A 15,589-nucleotide genomic window follows, 5' to 3' on the forward strand; every position below is an offset into this window, starting at 1 on the left:
TCCTGATTTGTGACCCAGTATGTGACCTATTCTGGAGAATGTTCCATGTGCACTTGAAAAGAATGTGTATTCTGATGCTTTAGGATGAAATGCTGTGTATATATCTCTTTTTTTTTTTAATTTTATTATGTTATGTTAGTCACCATACATTACATCATTAGTTTTTGATGTAGTGATCCACGATCCATTGTTTTCATATAACACCCAGTGCTCCATGCAGTATGTGCCCTCCTTAATACCCATCACCGGGCTAACCAATCCTCCCTCCCCCCTCCCCTCTAAAACCCTGTTTGTTTCTCAGGTCCATAGTCTCTCATGGTTATATATCTCTTAAGTATATCTGGTCCAGTGTGTCATTCAAAGCCCTTGTTTCCTTGTTGATCTTCTGCTTAGATGATCTGTCCATTGCTGTGAGCGAGGTGTTAAAGTCTGATACTATTACTGTATTATTATCAATGAGTTTCTTTTATTTTGTCATTACTTGATTTATATATTTGGCTGCTCCCAAGTTAGGGGCATAAATATTTATAATTGTTAGATCTTCTTTAGACCCCTTTATTATGATATAGTGTCCTTCTTCATCTCTTATTATAGTCTTTGGTTTAAAATCTAGTTTGTCTGATATAGGGATGGCTGCTCCACCTTTCTTTTGGTGTCCATTAGCATGGTAAATCGTTCTCCACCCATCACTTTCTTTTTTTTTTTTTGACAGTCCACCCCATCACTTTCAATCTGGAGGTGTGTTTGGGTCTAAAATGAGTTGGGAGAAAGAGAATCTTAAGTAGGTTCCACACCCAGCATAGAGCCCAATGCAGGGCTCGATCTCACAACCCTGAGATCATGACCTGAGCTGAAATCAAGAATTGAATACTTACCCGACCGAGCTGCCCAGGCGCCTCTCAAAATAAATATTATTAAGATTATTTCTATTCTAGAAGTAAGACTCATTAGAGAAAATTCTAATTACAAAAAATATAAGAAATTGGAGAAAACCACTCATTTTACCAAAATCCAGTCTCTGTTAACATTTTTTTTAAAGATTTTATTTATTTATTTGACAGAGAGAGGGAGACAGCAAGAGAGGAAACACAAGCAAGGGGAGAGGGAGAGGGATAAGCAGGGAGCCCGACACGGGGCTCGATCCCAGGACCCTGGGATCATGACCTGAGCCAAAGGCAGATGCTTAACCAACTGAACCACCCAGGCGCCCCTCTGTTAACATTTTTAAGTGTGTTTCTTTTCCATCTTTTTTCTACACATTTAAAATTTCCTTTTTTACAGTTATGACTACCATAGTTCTATTACAGTTTTATGTGTTGTTTTCTCTCCACTTGACATGCTATAATACAATTAGTTTCCCACTTTAAAGTCCTCATAAAGATTATTTTCAATGATTGCATTACATAATTGATTTAACAAGGCCCATATGGTTAAACATTTGTATTAATTTCTAATTTTTTATTATTATAAGGAACTCTGCCTTTAACACATTTATTAATGTTTTTGCAATTTGTCACAATATTTAATTTAATAGATTAAGAACTATGAATGTTTTTGACACTATCGATTTAATTTATTGAATTGCTCTCTAAGTTGGGTCCCAATAATCTTTGTTTTCAGCACAGGCTTTAGAGTCATCTCCGAGTTGAACCCCAGCTCCATGGGCTGGAGTGAGGTTCTTAGAGGTCCTCACCAATGATGAGGGAGTAGGGTGCCACCTGCTCTTCTGTCACCTGCAAAAGGTAGCTTAAAGTTAATAAAACACCCAGCTGAAAATAGGTTGTGAAAGAGGCTAATGAATAAGTGTTTCCCTGTGATGACTACTTTAATGATTTTATATTTTTGAATATCAAATTTCAAACTGTATTAATTTTTTTCTCTTTTTTTGTTGCTCTTATTTTACTAGTCCCCTTGACACATTTGGTTCACTGATAGAGTGATGGAGTTCCAGAGAACCACCCTTTGTGCTTTTGAGAACTCAGTAAGTTCAATGGGTCTCTCTAAATCTTACCTTTAAACCGAAGATAATCATATGTATTTTATTGGTTGTTTTGGGGGTTAAAATTGTTTGCTGCTTTGCACAGTGCCTGTCCTGTTAGTAAGCATTCAACAAATGATAGCTGCTGTTGATATTTTTTTAAAAGTTTTTTTAATATAATCACTACACTTAATGTGGGGCTCAAACCCATGATCCCTGAGATCACGAGTCACATGTTCTCTCAACTGAACTAGCCAGGTGCCCCTGTTGATTATTTAAAAGGCTATGATGGGGGCTCCTGGGTGGCTCAGTCAGTTAATGGTCTGCCTCCAGCCCAGGTCATGATCACGGCATCCTGGGATCAAGCCCCGCATCGGGCTCCGAGCTCAGCAGGGAGCCTGCTTCTTTCTCTCCCTCTGCCTGCCTGCCTGCTGGTCTGCCTGCTTGTGATCTCTCTCTCTCTGTCAAATAAATAAATAAAATCTTAAAAAATAAAAAATAATAAAATTCTGGGGGGAAGATAATGACCACTAGAATCTACAACTCTGAGCCAGTTCTAAATTTTAAAAATCCTTGGGAAGGACTCTGACAGGTATGGACTAACTCACAGGCTCATCTTAGACCCATTGCCATGATCATAGGAATGTCTACCTTGATGGTCAGACCTGGAGCAAGGCTTTCCCTGTCATTGGGGAGAAGGACTAATGTGATTAGTAGTCTCACCCAAATCCCTTCACCTGAGTGGAGAACAAGTTGCTCCCCAAAGGAAATGTGTGTGTATTGGCATGGGAAGAGGGATGGGGAAGATTGCAGGAGAAGCTGCCAATGTGCTGAGTAGACAAAAGCAACTGTTACAGTCTACAAATTGGCAGGCAAGGCCATTTGTGATTTCCCCTGACACAGCTCCAGCCTCCGTTTTGTTTTTGTGACTCCCTACGTCTCATCCTGTTAGGGACACTGAACTTCCACTGAGCTCTGCATCTCCTGGGCTCCCCTTTGCATGAGCCACTCCTTCTTCATCTAAGCCCTCTACCTAGCTAATTCCAACTCAACTTCAGCATATAGTGCAGTTGTCACCTCCTCTAGGAAGTCTACAAGGATTCCATACTTCCCCCAATTAGAGTTAGAATCCTGAAAGGGCTTACGGTGTTCGGGGCTTCCTCCTAGCATAACACATATCACATCATATTGGGATACACTCCAGCTCATTTAAGCAGAAATTTATTTATTACAGGGTTCAAGGTAGCTTACAGAATTTCAGAGAGGCAAGGGAGCCAAGTTTGGTTATTAATCAGCCTGTGAGCAACACAATTAGGAGAAACATCCAATATCCTATAGAAACTTCATAGCCACTTAGCCCCTCCAACGCTAGAAACAGGTTTCGAGAACCCCTGCAACAACTGTCATAAAAGCCAAGCACCTCCACCACCCTTCCTACCTGAGATACCTTGTGGCTGCCACATCATAGTATTTACTTTTACCTTCTAAATCTCTGCTTGGCAGAAGCCTGGTCACATAGAGAATCTAGCTGCAAAGGAAACTGGGAAATTTAGTCTTTATCACAATAAACAGAGGGTTGGAATAGTACAGAATGAGCCAATTTCTAGTATCTTCCACAAAAGCTGTGTTATTAAAGGTGTACAAAGTTATGGTGTTCATACTGCCTTGGTATATAGTTTCATAATCTGTATGAAATCTTTGTTTCCAGAAATATTTTTAATTTAACATCCATTTTATCTGATATTAGTCAATACTAATATCAAGCGAATTACAAGCTAAGTTAGCTTTCTTTTGGGTACTAATTTCCTGACATATTTTTTCCTATCCCCTTATTTATACTCTTTCTATGCTATTTTGTTTGAGGTACATAACTTGTAAGCAGTATGGGTAACTGGATTTTAAAAAAACAATCTAACAGTCCTATCCTTTAATATGTGAGTTTAAATATTTATTTAATATGATTAGGAATCTAATAACTTATCTCTGACATTTTATATTTGCAAATTTATGAAGGTTTTTCTTTTTTTCCCTTTTCTGTCTTCTTTGGATTGTCAGGTTTTTCTAATTCACCTTCTTTTTCTTCAACAAGTTTGGAAATTACATATTCTATTTCTAATCATTTAGGGGCTTTAACAGACTTAAGTTTATTCTTTCCTAACAAAGTCAATAGTTAAACTATATGTCTAGCCTCCTCCTGGACAAGACATTTAGAATAACATAACTTCCCTCCTGACTCACCACACTACACAAATGCCCATGTTATTACTGTCTAGATTTTGGCTCAGAATGTTTTTGTCTGTTCTTGGAAAGAAGTTTCTCCAGGTGATCACTCATCCATCTTGATCTAGAGGTTATGACAGCCATTCGATCTCTTCCTTTTTCCAAATTCCTCCTGGCTCCACAGCCTTTCACCTCCTTTCCTGCCTCCCCACACTGCTTATAAAGTCCCACAGCTCCCTCACTCCTTGCCTTACCACCCCACCGTCCTGTGAATCCTCCACCTGGGAGAGGCAAGCAGGTGCTTATATGCTGAACAACATGTGCCCTGAGTGTGAAGAACTCGAAACCACTGCAGTTTCTTAAGCTCCCTTGCCTACTCCTACCCTTCTCTTTTTCAGCTCATGACCCCACCTCTTACTTCAGGGGATATAGAAGCCATCAACAATTTTCACTTCCTCACCAATAAATTCATCTCTATCCCCACTCACATTTTCCTCTCAGCTTCACTTGAAACAATGCTCTTCTTCTGCCCCTAGGCCAGCTTTCAGATGTAGTCCCTCAATTCCTACTCCTGTCTCCTGTATTTTTAATTCTCTCTCACTAATCCCTCATTGCACCACCAGACAATACTAGCTAAATCAACCTTGCTTCTAATGAACATTTAATACATATTTATAGAGTACATAAATGAATAAATTGGTCAATATGGTATTTACAAAATGGCCATAATCGCTGTCTTTCATCTGAGACATTGTTAAGAATGTCAAGATATTGGGGCATCTGGGTGGCTCAGTCGTTAAGCGTCTGCCTTCGGCTCAGGTCATGATCCCAGGGTCCTGGGATCAAGCACCACATCGGGCTCCCTGCTCAGCGGGGAGCCTGCTGCTCCCTCTCCCACTCCCCCTGCTTGTGTTCCCCTCTCTTGCTATGTCTCTCTCTGTCAAATAAATAAATAAAATCTTTTAAAAAAAGATAAAAAAAGAATATCAAGATATTGCACACACTCAGAAGTGTAACTTTCCACAAATATTTGAAGATCACATCATGAATTCATATAACAAATATCTGAGTTCCTACACTTGCCCTATTATAGGCACTGGGGATAGAGAGCGAATAAAATAGTCAAGGACCCCACCCTCATGTAGCTGACATTCTGGGGGAGGAAAGCAGGATATAAATAAGTAATCAAATAAAATAATTTCAAATGGCAGGGGGTATGAAGAAAATAAAATGGAATCATGGATGGGGAGTGGCATGTTGAGGAAAAACAAGAAAGTAGGTGTGACAAAAGCCTAAAGAACAGGGGGAAGGAAGGATGAGGTGAGGAAAGGAGAGCAGGAGGCAGACCGTGACATCACATGTAGATTCGGTTGTTATGGCACTGGCATGCCACTGGCTTTTTAAAACTGAAATAAAATAACATTGTAAGATGCATAGAAAGTGTACAACTTGACAACACACACACACACACCTCATGAAACAACCACCCAGTTCAAGATACAGAACATTTCCAAACCTCAGAAGTTTCCCTCATGCCACTTCGCAGTCCCTCAACCCCAGTCCCTAGCAAAGATACAGTCCCACTAATCTCTAGCTGGCCTTCTATCACTGCAAAGTTGTTTTTCTTATTCTTGAGCTTCTTTTTTTTTTAAAGATTTTATTTATTTATTTGACAGAGAGAGACACAGCGAGAGAGGGAACACAAGCAGGGGGAGTGGGAGAGGGAGAAGCAGGCTCCCCGCGGAGCAGGGAGCCCGATGCGGGGCTCGATCCCAGGACCCTGGGACCATGACCCGAGCCGAAGGCAGACGCTTAACCTACTGAGCCACCCAGGCGCCCCTCTCTTGAACTTCTTCTAAATAGAATCATACTGTCCAAACTTTGGTCGGTCTTCATTTGCTTTATCAGAGATTCATCTATGTTGTTGCATGAGCCAGGAGTTCCCTCACTTTTTTTTATTACTTGTATTCTGTTATAGAAATATATCATCGTTTATCTACTGTACTACTGATGACCGTTTAGTTTGTTGCCAGTTTTGTTTCTTATCAATCAAGCTGTTCTAAATATCCTTGAACATCTTTTAGTGGACACAGACACTCGTCCCGTGCACACGCCTAGGAGTGAAGTCGCTAGGTCATAGAGTAAGCATATGTTGAGCTTTATTAGTTATTGCCAACAGTCTCTCGGGCTCACCATATATTCCCTCCCGCTAGTGGTGTGTGAGAGTTCTAGTTCCTTTACACCCTCAGCAATATGGGGTATTGTCAGACATTTTAATTTTTAAAAAAATGTTAGCCATTCTGGCAGGTGTATAGTCATATCTCATTGTAGCTTTACTTTTACTTTCCCCGAAGATTAATGATGTTGAACACCATTTCATATTCCAACTGTATGTTTAGATTTTGACTTTTGGTAGGTTTTAGGCAGATTGACCTGTATTTTTAAAAGAGCCCTCCGGTCCCTCTGTGGAGGACCAACTATGGGGAGCAGAGCGGAGCGGAGGCGGAGGGAACACTAGAAGACTATCACAGTGGCCCAGGCAGGAGCTGGAGGTGGTTTGGATGAGTAGTGGCAAAGAGTCAGAAAGAAGCGAAAAGACTCTGGATAAACCTTGCAGGAAGCCTACTGACTGTATGCATGGATCGCACATGGGAGAGGAAAGGAGGGGTCAAAGATGATCTGAACACCGGATAGAATGGTGGTACATGTCCCACAGTGTCAAAATTTGGGTGAGGAGTGGTTTCTTACGTGTTAGTAGGAAAGTTATAGGAGATGAAAGGAGAGACTGAATCACACTGTAGCAAACTGACCCCCCCACCCCCCCGCCTGCCTCACACACAAAAAAAGCAACCCGAAAGCAAACAAATTCCAGTCACAAACTGCTCAAAGAAACATTCTGGGCACTGAGAATGCTGTGGTGAACTTTGATTTGCTTCCTTGCCTTGCAAATGAGCTCTGTAGCGCTGTGCTGTGTGCATTTGCCAGCAAAGCTTATATAACTTCATTTATCACTAATGTTGTTGCTTTTTTTTTCTTCCAAGAATAAGTATGACTTTACCAGATGAAATTAAAAAAAAAAAACAAAACCAAATCCAGAAATTTAAAATTAAATTAGTTTGGAAATTACTGGCATTTTTCTTCTTGTGTAAGGTCACTCTGCCCTTGCAGGTCAGTGCTGGGGAAGTGACACATTTCTTTCTCTGTCCCACACTTCTTATTTTCATGCAATAAAAAGCAAATCCCTAACATTTCAAATGTTCAGTGCCTGTGGCAACTATTTTTCTCCTCATTTGAACCTTTAATTTTAAGTTATGTTATGTAATAGGTAGAATGCCAGGCCACTGGTTTACCAGGCCATTTCTATGTGGAAAACAAAATTCCGTATTTGCAGAAATAATAAGCTGACTCTTCCTGTCTCTATGCCATCAGTCAGCCTGCTGCTGCGATGTGTGTAGTGCTTTTCAGTCCTTAAACCTGTGACAATACTGCATCAAAGAAGGACCTCCCAGCTGACAACAGATAGTCCCTGTGCTAGACACCAGTCCTATGAGGTAGGCTCTATTATCTCCATTTAACACATGAGGAAACTAACTTCAGTAACTTGCCCAGGATCATTTGGCTGGTAAGCGATGGGGCCGAGATCAGAACCCATGTTTATCTGAGTTGAAAACTGGAGCTTTGAATGGCTCCCAAACTGGAGCAGCGTAGAGTGGAAATTAAAGTGTGAGGGTGTGGGGCGCCTGGGTGGCTTAGATGGTTCAGCATCTGCCTTTGGCTCAGGTCATGATCCCAGGGATCTGGGATCGAGCCCTGCGTTTGGCTCCCTGCTCAGTGCAGAGCCTGCTTCTCCCTCTCCTCTGCCATTCCCTCCGCTTGTGCTCTCTGGTTCTGTCTCTCTGTCAAATAAATAAATAAAATCTTTTAAAAATAGTAATAATAAAAATAAAGTGTGCCAGAGCCAGACTCCTGGGTTCACATCACAGCCCTACCACTTACTGGCACTCCCCTGTCTGATGGGAGACCATCATGTTACCTATCTCACTGGCTAGTGTAAGGATTAAATAGTTAACATATATAGAGCACTTAGAACTGGGCCTGGTTTATGCTATGAGACGGTTAGCTATTATTTTTTTAAAAATAATAGCTTTATTAAGATATAATTCACATACCATATCATTCAAACATTTAAAGTGTACAATCCCATGGTTTATGGCATATTCAGGAAATTGTACAACCATCACCACAATCAATCTGAGAACATTTTATCACCCCAAAAAGAAAGCCAGGACCCATTAGCAATCACTTGCCACACCCCCCCACCTCCAGCCCTAGGCAACCACGAGCCTACTTTCTATCTTTCTAGGTTTATAGATCTATAAGAATCTATTGACTATATATTGCCCATTCTGGACATTTCATGTAAATGGAATCATACAATATGTGACCATTTGTTTCTGGCCTCTCTCACTTAGTAGGTTTCAAGTTTCATACATGTTGTGGCATGCATCAATACTTCATTTCTTTTAATAGCCAAATAATATTGCATTGTAGAGATAGGCCACATTTTATTTATCCATTCATCAGTTGACGGACATTGGGGCTGTTTCTACTTTTTGGCTATTGTGAATTGTGATGCTATGAATATGTGCGGACATATGTTTTCATGTCCCTTGGGTATATCAGTAGGAGTGGGATTACAGCTAGTACTTGGCATGACCTCTCTCTGTGTGTGTATTTATTTCTGAATAGGCAGATCCATAGTTCTCACAGATAAACATATACCTTAGCATTTTTGTTCTATATAACTTAATAAGTACCCTTCCTATTTTACACTACAAATGAAGAAACTGAGATTTTGAGAGATTTGCCTTACTGTTTCTTGGTCTGTAGCTTTGCCTACACTATATCCTTTTTTTTTTTTTTTTAGCATGCCCTCCTATCTGTCCCTTGCCAATCCTTTGGGTTTGAACTAAGGCTCTACCTCTTGCCCGGAAGACCTGCTTGGACTCTATGGCTGGGCCAGGCGCTTTGCTCTGTGCTTGCATAACATCCTGAGCATTTCTTTACTATTACCTTTGTCATATTCCACTACATTTATAACGGCAGGACCCTAGGGAAGGGGTACTGTCCTCAACTTTGTCTTCTATGCCAACACAAGGCCTGGTATGAAGTGGTGGCTGAACTGATGTTGAAATTAAGAAAGAAGGGCCCAGGGACGTGTGGGTGGCTCAGTCAGTTAAGCGTCTGCCTTCAGCTTAGGTCATGATCCCAGGGTCCTGGGATCGAGTCCCACATTGGACTCCTTGTTCCATGGGGAGTCTGCGCCTCCTTCTCCCTCTGCTGCTCATGCTCTCTCTCTCTGTCAAATAAATAAATAAAATCTTAAAAAGAAGGAAAAAGAAAGAAAGAAGGGCCTAGATACATGCTAGAAAGTGGTCTATCAGACCGGTAAAATCTTGTTTGTCACACCATGCAGTTTGAAATGACAAAATAGAAAAACCAGGGAGTATTATTCATATCGGAAAAAGAGTCTTCACTTTACTAAATCACTTAACACAAACTTCTTATAAATAGTGAGTCCCCCTGGGAGAGTGATGCCCAAAAGGTGGTGTGTCTGCCCAGAAATACCCGGGTTGCTTTTAGTGATACACAAGGGACATTTTTAACTTAACGGTTAATTATTTATTTCAAAATATATTAGAAATAAATATAACTAGGATATAAACCCATTATATCATTGTTTAGAAGCAGGCTAAAATCTTTTTTTAAAATGAAGACTAGTCAAAGAAAATATTAAGTAAGTAATGGTGCAGATGGATCACAGATACAGCAAATATTATATAGATGGTACAAAAGAATTCAAGTTTTAGAACACTATTTGAGGAAGTTCAAAATATGAAAAGTTTGAAATACAAAGTATATTTTATAAAGTTGTGCTTCCTTCAGTTTGGGCACACGGATCACATGTGATCTTGCTAAAAATGCAGATTTGATCAAATAAATATGAATGTTTGTGTCTCCACCCTCCACCCCACCCCCAACTCCTATGTTGAAATGGAATCCCCAGTGTAACAGTGTTTGGAGGTGAGGACTTTGAGAGGTGCTGAGGGTGGAGCCTCATGAATGGGATTAGTGATCTTATAAGAAGAGGCCAGAGAGTGAGCTTGTGCTCTTTCCACCAAGTGAGGACACAGCAAGAAGACAGCCCTATAAGCCAGGAAGACGGCATCACCAAGAGCATGACTGGCTGGCACCCTAGCTCAGGCTTCCAGACTTCAGAGCTGTGAGAAATAAGTATTTGCCGTTTAAGCCATGCAGTCTATGGTAATTTGTTATAGCACTCCTAATTGGACTAAGCTGGTAGGTGTACAGTGGTGTCTGAGATCCTGCATTTTTTTTTAAAAGATTTTATTTATTTATTTGACAGAGACAGACAGCGAGAGAGGGAACACAAGCAGGGGGAGTGGGGAGAGGAAGAAGCAGGCTCCCCACGAGCAGGGAGCCTGACACGGTGCTCGATCCTATGACCCTGGGATCATGACCTGGGCCGAAGGCAGATGCTTAATCTACTGAGCCACCCTGGTGCCCCTGAGATCTGCATTTTTAACGAGCACCCAGGGGATGCTGACGCTGCTGGTGCCAGATCACACTGGGAGAGGCAAGGTTATAAAGCATAAATGAAAATATAAAGTAATAGCAATAATGCTACCTACTACCTCTTCAGTTCTATGCACTGGGTACTCTTGTAGGTATTTTGTAGATGTTAAATTTATCAATGTTCACAAAAGTCCTGTACGGTAGCTACTAATATCTCCACTTTACAAATGAAAATGTAAAAATCAGAATTGCTTCAAGTTTTAGTCATAATTTTTTTTCCCCACAAAATAAGACACAGGCCAAAAGAAAGTACTATCATTGTCCTTATTTTCATCATTGCTATAAAACAGAATCAATCAAGCTAGAGGGACCTAAACCATTGCTTGGCTTTGGCCAGTGCAGGTTCTCAGTGCTTGTTCTATTCACATGTCCTCTCTATGGCCTCATTGTGAGTTAGAAAGTAATCTGGTCCAGGGATCAAAGCCTGAAACGTTTTCCCATTTCCTTCCCTGCATTCAAAACAAAACAGCTCTGGGCAAGGGATGCACTTCCGTCCCATGGTTATTTGATGAAGACCAAAAAAAAAAAAAAAAATCCTACTAAAGCACAATTTGGAATAAAAAGCATTCTTTTTTTTTTTTTTTAAAGATTTTATTTATTTATTTGACAGAGACAGAGATAGCGAGAGCAGGAACACAAGCAGCGGGAGTGGGAGAGGGAGAGCAGGCTTCCCGCCGAGGAGGGAACCCGATGTGGGACTTGATCCCAGGACCCTGGGATCATGACCTGAGCCGAAGGCAGACGCCCAACCGACTGAGCCACCCAGGCGCCCAGGAATAAAAAGCATTCTTAAAACAAATATCAATTACCTATGGTAAAAGAAATACACACACATGCATACGCATGCTAATGTGTACAATGGTTTCAGCTGCCTTTAGGGGAGTTACGTTGTTCTCTCAAGTTGAAATTACTAATGTATTCCCACAGAAGTACTCTGTGAGATAAATACATATCTATCTATCTACCCATCCATCTATCTATCCATCTATCTATCGTAAAGATTCCAAAGCACCCCATTAAGAATAAATCCAAGAAAAAACAAACAATAAAACCAAGGTTTCTTTTTCAGAGGGTCCCAGGGCCCTTTGAGTTAGTGGAGGAGGAGATCTGCTGTTAGTCACAGACCACAGACCATCAAGGTGCCTTAGGTGCCTTCAAAGGGGAACTTTATTCTCTATCTGTCTAAACAGTAGATTCCAGAAACCTGAGGGCTTAGGCTCAATCTGGGCCTGGCTTTTCTGTTGTTGTCTAATTTGGAAATGTCCATATAAGAGCAGATACCTGACTTCTCTTGAAAAATGGGAAGACTTGGCAACACTGGACCTAGATTTTTGCATTCACTTCAGCTATTTGTAGTAGAGGAGTGGCTGTCCCACTTGACTGTCTCAGCAAGTTTCACTCATGTCCATTACCTGCCTGGCCCTGTAGGCTTTTGAGTTTGGAATTCCTGGTTCACAAGCAGGGTTTATAAACAGCCAACATTTGCTCATTATTATCCTGGGGAAAATCCGGCCAGGTATGTTGGAACACTGAAAAAGAGTTTCCTTTTAACAAAGTGAAATCAGCTGGTTCACACAGGAATTATTCATTGAGTTTGTGGAAGCCAGTGTGCCCTGATTTAAACACTGTATATTACTCAGCTATGCAAGTGACAAATCTCCCATGTTCCCACCTGTGGCACAGCTGGTTGTCAGTTGTTACACTCTTGGCTCATTTTCTCTGAAGCTCATTTTAAGCACTAGAAGTGACTCTGGAAGTGGCCCAATAATGTTTTCACCTAGTTTGCTGGTTAGTAGGAGGTGAACTTCCTGAGGGTCCTAAGAGTCAATAGAATGAAGAGAGATTTTCATGTATGGTGGGGAGATGATATCCAGAGAATTGAATTACTGTCTTTAAAAAAGCAAGTACTTTTTCAATTTACTTTTTCACTTTTCAACTTGATCAATTTAGAGGATGGAGAATATTACAGTCATCTGGCTTTGTATTAATTCAGTAAATATTTATTAAGCACCAACTTTGTTGCCACACACTGTGCCAAACTGGGGACACAATGGTGAATGAGACTGGGTCCTCTGCTCTGTAAAAGTTCAGCCTGAAGGTAGTTATCCAAATATTTATATCCTGACAGTGACTTGAGTAGTGATTGGTGCCATCTTACCTGTGGAACAAAGACCTGTCCATCAGGGTCCCCAAAGAGATCCCACAATATTCCCATCTGTTTGCTTCCCAACAGACACAGGTATATTTGCCTTGATTTTCCAAAGGTCTTCCTTTCCCTCACCCATAACACACCTCCAACCAACATAGATACCCTTGGCAAGAGTGAGGCCTCAGAAACGTCCAGGGCAGGGCAGGAGCCAACCCAAAGCACTGTGGTGAACTGCAGAGGAGTGGTCACTACTCAGGTACTGCCAACTGTTGGGAGCCAGAAATGCTGCCCCAGTGTTGCCAGAATGTCAGGGTTTGTGAGAGAAGCCAGACATTGTAATTTATTTAGTGTAACGTCTTTTTGAGAGTTAGGGTTTGATCACCAAAAATGGGGTCGCAGGCAAGTTTCAGTTAGGCGGTCCCCAGACTGTGATCTCTGATTCCAGGAGACCCCCTGCACCCCCTCATTGCATTTAACAGGGAATCTTAACCAAGAACTAGCAACCTGGAATTTGCCTTTTCCAGGAAGTCCTGTTGGGCCGCTCATGTTTTTGAAAATCCAACACAGGGAAATATTCAGACTTCCTGGATCTTCCTCTCTTTTTCAATATTTCTCTCTCTCTCTCTACTATTTTATCTATAATACTTATTTTCATTAAAGAGTAGATCTCAAATACAAGTTATTCTTTAAGAGTACTCTTTGTAAGATATATATAATAACATAATTTGGTGCTTCTGACAATAATCCTTAACTTTTCATATTCACGTCATTCTGGCTTGGAATAAAAATCCTCTCCTGGGCACTCGTCTCTTACTTCTGGACTGGACTTGAGCTAAAAAGCCCATGAGTGCCTTATCTTTCAATGCCTACAAAGACTTCATTCTCTATCATTCACAGGTGTTCTATTTGCCCTGCCTTGATTGTATAAGCTAATTACATAAAAGATTTTGTTTTGATTTTCCATCTCCCTGTCCTCAGAGCTGCTTTCTTTTTATTCAACTGCAGTTAAAGAGAAAACAATAGAATTGAGAGTATAAAAGCCTCCCTGGCTTCATTTTTATTCAGGGAAGATATTTTCAATCTTTAATTATTTTACCACAGTTTCTCACCTCATTAGGACTTAATTTATGCACATAAGTAGAATTAATTTTAATTAGCAATCCTGGATTGTGGATTTTCCTTAGCAACATCCCAGAAGAGGCTTCAACTTTAAGCATGCTTCAGATTCCCTGCTCTTCTAGAACTGTATCGTAAAAAGCAAAAGCAGAACAGATACATAAACCAGTGTCCCTAACACAATATATTTCTTTAAAACATTTTAATAACCTTGGGATATTTATTCATAAGATTTTAATCACCTTGGGATGCTTTGACTAATGTTTGATCTTTTTTTTTTTTTTTAAATCTCCTTATGGTTGCCACCAAAAGAATATGTGTTGAGTATAGCCAACCCTGATTCTTCTCTGGAAATACCTGTCTCTCAGGTATTTAAAAATGATCATTTCATCATCACAACTTCAAACAGAGGCCTCAGTAGTTAGTAATACCTAAATGTGATCTAATTTTCTGAGAATGAGGAAAGTAACTACGGAATCCAAGACAAAAATAACAGCTGGCCTTTTTAACATTTTTTAATTGCTTGCTACGTGCCAGCATTGTTCAAATCACTCTGCCTCAGTCAGCTTATTGAACTCCTATTATCATCCCATTCTTCTAGGTGGCATAGCTGAGGCACGGAGAGGCAGTGTAACTCACCCAAGGTCACAGAGTGGGCACTATTTGAACCCACGCCCTCTGGCCCGGGAGCCTGCAGCCTTAACCCCTTGTCTGCCCTGCCTCCTGGGCACAAGGAGAACCAGAGAAGAGATATGATTAAAGTTGATGTTTTTTCCCTTATATGTTTGCCTTGGCTAGCTTTAGTTCTTCCATTTGCCCCAAATTCCTCATTTGTAAATTCCAACAGTATATTTACCAAGATATTGTGCAACTCATTATTTTTTTTCACCAGCTTCAGATTTATTTAAAGATAACACATGAATGAGGTATCTAAAAGCGTTTGGCTCCTTTAATGAGTAACACATTTTATGACATTTCTTCGAACGATGGAGAAATACTACCCAGCATCTTATTGCCTTATGTTGTTCCTGCACATAAAATATCCCTTTCCCTGACACAAAATTTCTTTCTGTGTCTCTTTTTTCCCCTGCTCCTTTGCCAACTGTATTTTTTTAAATAATTTTATTTTATTATGTTAATCACCATACATTACATCATTAGTTTTTGATGTAGTGTTCCATGATTCATTGTTTGCGTATAACACCCAGTGCTCCATTCAGTACGTGACCTCTTTAATACCCATCACCAGGCTAACCCATCCCCCCAGCCCCCTCCCCTCTAGAACCCTCAGTTTGTTTCTCAGAGTCCATAGTCTCTCATGGTTCATCTCCCCCTCCGATTTCACCCCCTTCATTTTTCCCTTCTGCTATCTTCTTTTTTTTTAACATATAATGTATTATTTGTTTCAGAGGTACAGGTCTGTGATTCATCAGTCTTACACAATTCACAGCGCTCACCATAGCACATAC

At 40.6% G+C, this 15,589-nt stretch overlaps 1 long non-coding RNA gene across 1 annotated transcript in view; it reads right to left on the minus strand.

The window, feature by feature from the left end:
* Positions 1–1,087: 1,087 nt before the first annotated feature.
* Positions 1,088–15,589, minus strand: part of LOC115939416 (uncharacterized) — a 16,188-nt gene continuing 1,686 nt past the window's right edge. Inside the window, exon 3 of the long non-coding RNA XR_004074231.2 lies at positions 1,088–1,733. This is a non-coding gene — a long non-coding RNA (uncharacterized LOC115939416). The remainder of the gene's footprint in view (positions 1,734–15,589) is intronic.

The sequence above is a fragment of the Leptonychotes weddellii genome, chromosome 1 (genome assembly GCF_054177405.1).
Source record: "Leptonychotes weddellii isolate Sample4059 chromosome 1, ASM5417740v2, whole genome shotgun sequence".
Taxonomy (NCBI): domain Eukaryota; kingdom Metazoa; phylum Chordata; class Mammalia; order Carnivora; family Phocidae; genus Leptonychotes; species Leptonychotes weddellii.